Raw genomic sequence first — 10,517 nt, forward strand, 5'->3', positions numbered from 1 at the left:
CTAGTCCAGTCTTGGGAATTAGGTGAGACCCTGTCTCAGAAACCAATCAACCAACCAACCAAACAAACAAACAAATAAACAGCCAAACAAACAAAAAACCAACTGAACAACCAACCAACCAACCAAACAAACAAACAACCAGATAAACCCTCCTAATTTATTTTGATATATTAAAAACCAAACTAAACCAAAACAGCAACAACAACAACAAAATCTTACATAAGGGGGTAGAGAGAGGGCTCCGAAGTTAAGTGAAGTGACTGCTCTTCCAGAGAGCCTGGGTTGAATTTCCAGCACCTACATGGCAGTTCACAACTGTCTGTAACTCCTGTTCAAGGGGGTCCAACACCCTCGTACAGACATATGCATTCAAAACACCAATGCACATAACCCCCCTCCCAGAAACCTTTCATGTGTGAATTTCCTCACGTATATTGAAGCTGTTCTTCAGAATTAAATTGGCTCTTATGTGTTTATTCTATTGGTTTACTATTTCGACAAGAATGCTGATGGTTTTGTACTATATGGAAGTAATTATTCAATTATATAATTATAATTTACATCATGTATGTATGTATGTATGTATGTATGTATGTATTTATGTATGTATGTATGTGGGACTGAATCAATGGCCTCAGTATGTTAAGAATGTACTAAGTACCCTACCATTCAGATAGATCTCCAGCCCTTCTATAATTTTGTTAATTTTTCAAAAGATTTATTTATTTATTTTCCTTCAATGTTCATGGATATTCTTCCTATATACAAGTCTGTGCACCAAGTTCATGGAGTGCCTTTGGAGATCAGGAAAGAGCATCTGATTCCCTGAAACTAGACTTATGTGCTGCTAGCTGCCGGAAAACAAACTCAGGTTCTCTGGAAGATCATCCAGTGCTCTCAAGTGTATGTGGCATAGCTCTTGCCAAAGCTGGTCCTTTATCATTGTGATCCCCATGCCTCAGCTTCCTGATTTCATTTCTTCTAATTGCAAACTCTACTTCACTTAAAGGCGTGACTGGTTATCCAAGTTTACATTGTAGCTCCACCACTTTTGTTTTCAACCAGTATATTCCATCAATTTATTCTTGAGTGAAGCCTCAGTATCTTTATGTATAAAATACCAATAACAATTATAACCTTTTGAGGTCGTAACATGTGTAAAAATTTTGTATAAAACGGAACTAGGAAAATGGTTAGGACTCCTCCTTTCCTTCGTTCACATTCTTTTAACCCGTCACTGTAGAGAATTTCAACCACCAGATCAATTAGAAGCACAAGCTACTTTACTGTTTTATCTGAAGGGTATTCCTCTTATCCCCCTTCCTCAAATAGAGACACTGTAACTCAACTGGGAAAATTAAAAATAATCAATATAAGTCATTTATCATTTCTGCATGGCCTCAAAGCAGTAGAGACTTTTAATGAGACACAGATATAGGTAAAGGTGACTCTGCCATCTTTAGAGAATGCCATTGGAGAGTTCTTACTGAGTATGATGATCTCACACGAACCCAGATGAATATGAAGTCTACATAAGTCTCCTCAAAGCCAGACAGTAACTCATATGGACATAGTAGTGGTCCATGCAGGACACCCACAGGGTAGGTATTAAGTGTTTTCACAACTTCTCTCATGGCATATTATACTTTTTTCTTTTGGTTTACTCAAGGCACTATGAGTAAGCTATCTTCTGTAGCTGGTAATAAAACACTTAAATACCTGGCCCAGATTTCACATATGAGGCACCCTATTCCATAATGTATGTAACCAACTGTCCTTAGATAATTAAGAATGTCAAAATGGCAGGGACTCTGATCACCCCAGTTAAAAATCTCTTGGCATCACTGTGAGGGTGATTACAGCTTGGGTCAGCTGAGGTGCAAAGACTCATTTTAAATGTGGGCAACACAGATGTGGATGCTCGCAGCCAACCATTGAACTGAGAATGGGATCTGCAATGGAGGAGTTAGAGAAAGGACTGAAGGAGCTGAAGGAGTTTGAAACCCCATGAGACGAAAAACAACCTCAACCAACCAGACTCCCCAGAGTTTCCAGGGACTATACCACCATCCCAAGAGTACACAGGGTTGGACCTATGGCTCCAGAGGCATATTAGTAGAGGATGGCCTTGTCGGGCATCAATAGGAGGAGAGGCCCTTGGTTCTGTGAAGGCTCGATGCCCCAGTATAGGGGAATGTCAGAGTAGAGAGGTGGGAGGGAGGGAGTAGGTGGGTGGGTGAGTGGGTGAGAACCCTCATAGAAGCAGGGGGAGATAGCAGGGTTCTGGAGGGGAAACCAGGAAAGGAGGTAACATTTGAAATCTAAGTTAAAAAATATCCAATAAAAGAAAGAAAAAAAGTGTGGGCAACATTATCCATGGGCAGAGGTATAATACCAAATGTAAAGGAAAAAACAGAGCCAAGTACTGGCATCTGTCTTTCTCTTCATCAAGGCCATAGATGCCATGGGACCCTTCATTTGAATATCTCATAATGGTGTCAAATCTATGTCACCTCTATAAGCTCTGTTCTCTTCCATTTCCAGTCTATCATTAATTCTTAACTATGTATTGAAGTTCCATACTTTTTCATATCCCTAATAGTGATTCATCAAATTCATGGTTCTTCTAAACTAGATACTTTTCATACAGTACATTCCAATTATGTTTTTCCCTCTCCCAGCTCCTCCCAGATTCTTTTCTCACCCAAATTCACATGTTTTCTTACTCTCTCTCATTAGAAGACAAATAGGTATCTAAGAAATAATAGAACAAGATAAATCAAAAATGATCAAACTAGAATAGGACAAAACAAACAGAAGAAAAAAAGCCAAAGGAAAAAACACAAGGAGCACAGAGATATAAAGACACATATTTTTGAACACAAGGAAATTCCATAAAATCAGACACTATAATTTATATGCAGGAGACATGGAAGGATTTAAAAAAGAACCCTTATATTATGAGACCAAGAACCTCCAAAAATTCTGTGGAGTTCTATTTTTGTTGATCCTCTATTTCTAGACATCGGGGACTGTCCTTAAGTGTGGTTTGTATACTCAATGAAATGTTGTTGGAGAACCCTGATTTCTTTTTTTATATGTGGTTATCAATTAGAGATAGCTTCTGGGTTAAAGAGAGATGCTAATTTCTTTACCAGTGTCTAATTGGCTTCCTAGTTTCCTGACTGTCTCATTTAATCTCTTCTCCGGGATGTTTGTGAGTCTCCCAGCTCTCAAACAGGATTCTTATCATAGCTTCGACGAGCTCTTTATGAGGTCTTCATAATTTTCACAATGAATGAAGCTCCTCACAGCTGATTTCTAACCAGTTCCAGGAGCTTTATCGTTTGGGGTGTGTGCAGGAAAATACAGTGACCCTTCAGTATCAGAAAATTGGTTCCAAGGATTCAAAAGATGCCCAAGATTTGAGTATAAAATGACATAGTGTTTTGCATATAACATATACTCATACTCCTGCACACTTTAGGTCACCCCTGGGTTATATCTATAAAATGTTAATGCTACATGATAGTTTGCACACCATGTTGGCTAGGGGATGATATAGTAAGTTCACTGATGACATAACTTTAAAAACATGTTTAGTCTACTAGTTGAACTTGTAGAGTTCAATATATAGATAGAGAAGGCTGACTGCCCAATAATACTTTCAAAACACCTGCTGCCTTTCCTCTCCCTCTGTGGTGGTTTGAATGGGCTTGACCCCCATAGACTCATGTGTGTGAATTCTTGGCCCATAAGGAGTGGCATTGTTAGGAGGCATAGCCTTGTTGGAGGAAGTGAGTCAATGTAGAGGAGGGCTTTGAAGTCTCACATTATGATCAAGCTCTGCCCAGAGTAGAATCCACTTTCCCTTCTGCTGCCTACAGCAAGATGTGGAATTCTTAGCTCCTTCTCCAGCACCATGTCTGCCTGGACGCTGCCATGCTTCCTGCCCTGATGATAATGGACTGAACCTTTGAACCTGTAAGGTAGCCCCAATTAAATGCTTGCCTTAAAATTAATACCTTTCCTTGGTCATGGTATCTCTTGACAGTCATAAAACCCTAATGAAGACAGCCTCATATTCATATTTCTATTGTTTTTAAATAACTTATTCTTTAACAGCCTTTAGTTCTAACCTGAGGAATCACTTTGCTCGTGTAGCTTCTTGGGGTTACTCAGGAGCTGGGTGCTCTTTTCAAACTGTCCTTTCAAAAGCCCTCATTATATTGTATTGGAATCAATGCCAAGCAAATGTGTACCCAGTGCTAAACTTCAAGTTCTTTGAGACAAATGACTGTAGACACCAGACACACTATGTCTGAGAATGTGAAGCCAACTGAAGAGAAAATGCTTCTAGAGCTCTCATGGTGAATCAATAGAACAGAAAAACAAGAAAGACATGGAGATCACACACTTCTTTATCTCTTCCTTAACACTTGAAATTAGTTTAGGATTATCACAGCTCATTTTCTTAGATTTCAGTATTTTTATTGCTATAATGTACCTTGGAGGTAGTCAAGTTAAAAGGGTCTGAATATCTATTCAAACTCATTGTATTTCCAGGACTTTCATAGACCTTCAGGTAATGGTCATTTCTTAACTACTGTATACTACTAGACCCAAGCCACACATACTTAAAAAATACCCACCTTCAGATTTTGATGAGAAACCTTATATGGAGTCACCTGTAGGTCTGAATATTTAGAATGAAAATAAAATTTTCTATACTATAACATTTATAGAGAAAAAAGCAATTGAAACATGTCTTTAAACTACGTTGAAATCAAGAACAATGCAAGTCTCAAAAACTAAATGCCCTAAAAGGGATTCTAGCCAAATTCAATCTGCTCATGCTTTAGTTATTTACAGCCCAGGTTTTCAAGAAAAGAAAAAATGTTTACAGTGCACACTAGGCAAGTCTAAAACACAATAATCTATCTTGTTTCCGTAAGACAAATCTTCCAAAGAAAATTAATTTCTACTATAAAAAAAGGGATGCAAAGACCATATTCAACATAAAACTATTTGACTTTTTCAAGCAGAGGACTTACAATCATTAGTGTTCTCACTCCATATTCTCTCCTTACATCCCATCCATTTCTGTGGGACCAAACAAACTTCCTATATTGTAATGATGGAAGTCTTCATTCCTCCTTTGTGGGATCATAATTCCTCTCCCCCCAAGTGTTCAACAGACTTATCTATCAGTCCCATTATTTATAGCTGCTTTTGCATGGATGCATGGGTGGGGAAGGATATGGAAGAAAAGAAAATGCTGTGCAAATTGCATATTATAAAATTAAATGGTAACATATTGTGTTGTTTCGGATCACCATCAAGTCTAGAGGCAAAATAGAAATAACAGATGCAATATGAATGCAGAGTTATCATGTGTGTCGTGCTGAATTCCAGGCTCACAAAATTAGTACAGTATGCTCTACCTGAGGCAGACACCTTCCCCTGCCACACACACACACTGGGACACAGAAAGAGGCAGAGAGAACACATACACACAGACAGATGGACAGACAGAGATGGTGACACAGAGAGACAGAAAGAAAAACAGGGACAAGAACCTTTGAATTTTGGTTGATAATACCCTATGAAAAGAAACTATACCTTAATCTGTTATTAAAATTTCTAAGAGAGGTTTCTTCCGTATTAATAGGGACCTCCATTTTTCATATCACAAGATTTCTAACATATCTTTTAATTCAATCATTGTTGATTGTTTGAATGAGCCTAATTAAATTCTACCCTGAAGCTAGGCACAGATAACTCCTTATTTTATTAGTTCCCTGGTAGTGTTACAGATCTGGTTTGGGAGAAATCCTAATGCAACTGGATTTTATTTGTGGTTGAAATATAAATGCATACATATATATGTTATTACACAAATAGCTCATTTACTACAGCCAGTGCTGTAGTTTATGGATTATCTGTGATACTCAGAAATTGCCAGAATTCCTCTGGATTTATAATATAAACGGAATTCACTCTACAGGTGAAAAAACTCACTTTGTAAGTGAAAATTTAATGATACTCTTTCTACAAGAAATAAAGCTTGAAGAAAATGCTTTTAAACCATGCATTTTGTGGTAAATTTACTGTCTCCACATCTCCACACTTCCACTATTCTTGCCTCTTTAGCATGTAGGTTCACACTAACATTTGTCTCTTCCTGAGAAAAAGGAAAAGAAGAGTCCTCTACTTGTCACTAACTGAAAGAATTAAAAATACCATTGAATAATTTAAGCATATAATAACCATTTCCTTATAACTTGGGGGCTAATAGCACCATATTGCTATTAATATTTGTAATTTAATCTGTTATATTAGCTCTCAAAGCTTGTAGGACCAACATTATTCTCTTTCCAAAAACCTTTCATGGGTTTTTTTTAATTTTTGTGTATAATTCAATTGGTTTAAGTGCACATAGGAATCTCTGACTCTGAAACTCAGAGGGCAATGGCCATGAGACTAGCGAATAACAGGCATTCATGAAATCACTTCTAAGGTTTGGTGATAGAGTTCAGAGGAAGAATATATGTTCTTGATGCCTTTAGGTCCTAGGCTTCACTCCTCAGGAAAGGAGAGGAAAGTAGGAGAAAGTGAGGAGGGGCTGGAAAAAGGAAGATTAGGGAGAGACAGCATGAGAACTGATTTGCTAATTATGAATAAGAACAAATTTTAAATTAATTGCCTAATTAAAACCTTACTGGTGACACTGAGCTAAGTTTGGAATGTTTGTCCAGTAGACCAATTAAGAAAAAAAAATGACCTGTGATTAGAAGACAATTAGTAGCAGCACAGACTTGTATCCATCTAAAAATGAGTATTGCATAACAACGGGCCGCAGTAGAGCATGAACTCTGGGTGTATGGGAATTTTAATCCAGGAACATGGACTCTCTGAGAAGAGATCACATCCAAAGATATGATCTGGCTGGAATGCAGACAAGTCCTGGATTACAGCATGCTCTGGTGGAAGACAGACACACCCTTACTACACACCTTTAATCCTTAACAGTGAAGGTAAGGTTGCTTTGTTAAAGGAAGCTGCAATGGTTAAAAAGTGATGCCTAGTTGAGGGGCAGACAACGTGATGAATAAGAGAAATGAGTCAGAGACAGGATATGCACAAGAACAGCAGAGGAAGAGAGACTACTTAAGGAGAGATAGAGAAATAGATAGATAGATAGATAGATAGATAGATAGATAGATAGATAGATAGATAGATAGATAGATAGATAGATGATAGATAGATAGAGAAAGATAGAGAGATAGATAGATAGACAGGCAGACAGAATGGTAGTGGGTGGTGGGTGGTGGGTGGTGGGTGGTGGGTGTTTTATCAGGACAGTTTTATAGAGACTAGACACAGAAAGAACAAGCTAGAAACAGTCAAAGATGGAATGAGTCAGAGAATGAGAAGGAACCAGAAGATTAGAACATATTGCTGAAGTTAATAAAAGGCCAGGCAGAGCAATTTAGTCCGAAGTCTAAAGAAGCAGGATTGAATCAGTCATCTTGGAAAATTAGATTCTGTGGAGGCTAGAAGCTTCCAGGCCTAGGCCTAGGAATAATTAGAACAAAGAGGAAACAAACATTCTGGGCTAGGCCTAAGCTGTGCATTTACACAGCTTAGTCATGGTTCTCTTCTCATCACTTCATCTGAGGAAATTAAAACGGCATTTACATCCGGGAGTTTGGTACATTAGCCAAATCAGGACGCTAGGTCTTATATAACCAAAGATGATGAATAAGAGGGCTTTGCTACCACTATCACAGCATTCTTTTCAGAATACACAAAGCGAAAGCTCTTATCTTCTCTCAAACTTGTCTAAACTGCCAGGTACTCATCCTCCTAGAATCACGAGTGTTCAGTGGGTGTGACAATTCTGCCTATACTCTACGGTCATTATTTCTAACAAAGGCATAAACACAAGGTTATTACTTTTCTAAAAGTACTTCTTGAAGTTCCCAGTAAAAGTGATGGCTTTAACCACTTCACAGATTAGACAATCAAAATCCCAGAGTGATGAATATTCTGATAGTTCTGATTCTTCATCCAGAGGAACAGGAGACCTTCATATGTGAGCAAAACCAAAATGGTGCATGGCTTAGTGTCAAGGTAGGTAGATGGGCAAATTAATACAACCCTGACACGTAGGTCAATCAGAACGGAGGGATACTGGATCCTTGGCATTCATCCCTCTTCTAGATTTCAGTGTGTGAGAGACTGTTGCAAAGGAATGAACATCCATGAGAGCTGTAGTTAAAAATAATGACCAACTCCAAATAGAGGCAGCAAGAAGGTGGGATTGTAGTATAGCTACATGAAGAGGTTATGCCCATAGGACCAGTGCAGAGTGAAGTGAATTTGGCAATTATTATGGCTACAGAACAAGTTAACCTGCATGGGTTTTTTGAACAGTGAGCTTTTCTTTTTTTCTTTTTTTTTTAAATTTATTTATTCATTTATTATATATAAGTACACTGTAGCTGTCTTCAGACACACCAGAAGAGGGAATTGGATCTCTTTACAGATGGTTATGAGCCACCATGTGGTTGCTGGGAATTGAACTCAGGACCTCTGGAAGAGCAGTCGGGTGCTCTTAACCACTGAGCCATCTCTCCAGCCCGTGAGCTTTTCTTAATGGAATAAAGCAAATGATACGTTTTAGCTGAGGGTTTTCATTTGCAGGAATTTACAGATTTGGTTTTGTGAAGATTTCTTGAGTCACTCTTCCTCCTGATAGCTTTCTCCCTTTTTGAAAATTTGTTTCTAAATTGAATCCCTAGGTGGGAAGTAAAGTGCAGGGGTCCTCAAGCCTTCTATCAATTTCTGTATGAGCAAGAAATCAACCACTTTAAAATGCTCATTCTCTTAGGTTTCTATTGCTATGATAGAACACAGAGGAAAACCAACTTGGGGAAGAAATGGTTACTTTCAGCTTCGGACTCTAGATCATACTTCATCAAGGTGGGAAGTCAGGACAGGAATTCAAGGAAGGACACAAAAGGTAGGAACTGAGGCAGAGGCCATGGAGAAATGCTGCTTGGCTTACTCCTTCCTTGTGGCTTGTTCAGCCCACTTTCTCATATAACACAGGGCTACCTGCTTAGGAACAGTGCCCTCCAGAGTGAGCTAGGCCCTCCCCCATCAATTAGTAATCATGAAAATAATGCCCCCAGTCTTCTTTATTGGCAATCTCATTGAGGTAATTCCTCACTTAAGGATCTCTCGTTCTCTTGTCAAATAACTGCCTTGTATGAAGATATAGAAACACACACATGCACGCACACACACACACACACACGCCACCTTCAAGATTATATAGTTGCGATCCTAATTATATAGTTGCGATCATGGAGAAGTCAATCCCTAACCATGATGCCTTTACCAGAAACAGATGATAGGATTAAAGGAAAGGTTATATCTATAAATGAAAGAAAAGTAGTAACTGACCTCAACTGATGTAGACCTGAAGATAGACATCTCCCTAGCTGCATTCTTCATGTTCCTACTTCCTGCTCAAAAATATTTTTATTGGGGGGGGGGGTGGGGGTATGAAAGAGAGGGAAGAGAAGAGAGAGGAAAAGAGAGATGGAGAGGCACAATGGTCCATATGTGGAGGCCAGAGGTCAGATGGCAACTTGTAGTAGTTGGTTCCTTGGGGGATGACACTCAGATCATCAAGCTTGATGACAATCTTGTTAGCAGCGGAGATATCTCACTGGGCCCCTACTTTCTCATTTAAAAATCACCTGTCAGGTTTCAGAAATAGTCTGAAATACTATTATTTCAGATATCTTTATACCAGATCATTTCAGGACATTTTCCAACTTAATCACGCTTTCCTTTTCCAAGAAAATATTATGAATGCTTTTTAACTGACAAGGTCAGTAAATGAACTTAAGTCAAACCTATGTAAACCTGTTATGGTAAATATTAAAAAATGGTGGAACTTTTTATCCTGGTTAGTGTTGGCACCTGTAAGGCCACATGGCATTGCAGGGTATCTTTACCTCAGCAGCTCCATGTAGCCCTCAAGTACTCTCAGGCCCAGGTGGTCCGTGAGCCATTCCAGCGTGGTACCATCCCACGCTCATCCCTAGTGTTAGTTCCAGCATCAGTGGGCCATATGGAACTAACCATAATTTATCTCAGATTAGTAGCTCTCCCAATGGCCCTCTGCTAGCCACAAACACTCTGGCTCCAGCCACCCGGTAAAATCAGGGCTAGGGTCCACCATTTTTTAAAATATTTACTGCAACATAAACGCATGCTGTTTCGGATTTAACGTGTTATACATGACTTTAATTACTCTCTAAAACCTGTTCATTATTTTTTTTAAATTTATTTATTTTTATATAAATACACTACAGCTGTCTTCAGACACACCAGAAGAGGGCATCAGATCCCATTACAGATGGTTGTGAGCCACCATGTGGTTGCTGGGATTTGAACTCAGGACCTCTGGAAGAGCAGTCGGGTGCTCTTAACCCCTG

At 38.8% G+C, this 10,517-nt stretch overlaps 1 protein-coding gene across 6 annotated transcripts in view; it reads right to left on the reverse strand.

Moving 5' to 3' along the window:
- Pcdh15 (protocadherin related 15) overlaps positions 1-10,517 on the reverse strand; it is an 827,095-nt gene that overhangs the window by 558,879 nt on the left and 257,699 nt on the right. The window lies entirely within an intron of this gene.

This window comes from Rattus norvegicus, chromosome 20, assembly GCF_021556685.1.
Source record: "Rattus norvegicus strain SHRSP/BbbUtx chromosome 20, alternate assembly SHRSP_T2T, whole genome shotgun sequence".
Classification (NCBI taxonomy): domain Eukaryota; kingdom Metazoa; phylum Chordata; class Mammalia; order Rodentia; family Muridae; genus Rattus; species Rattus norvegicus.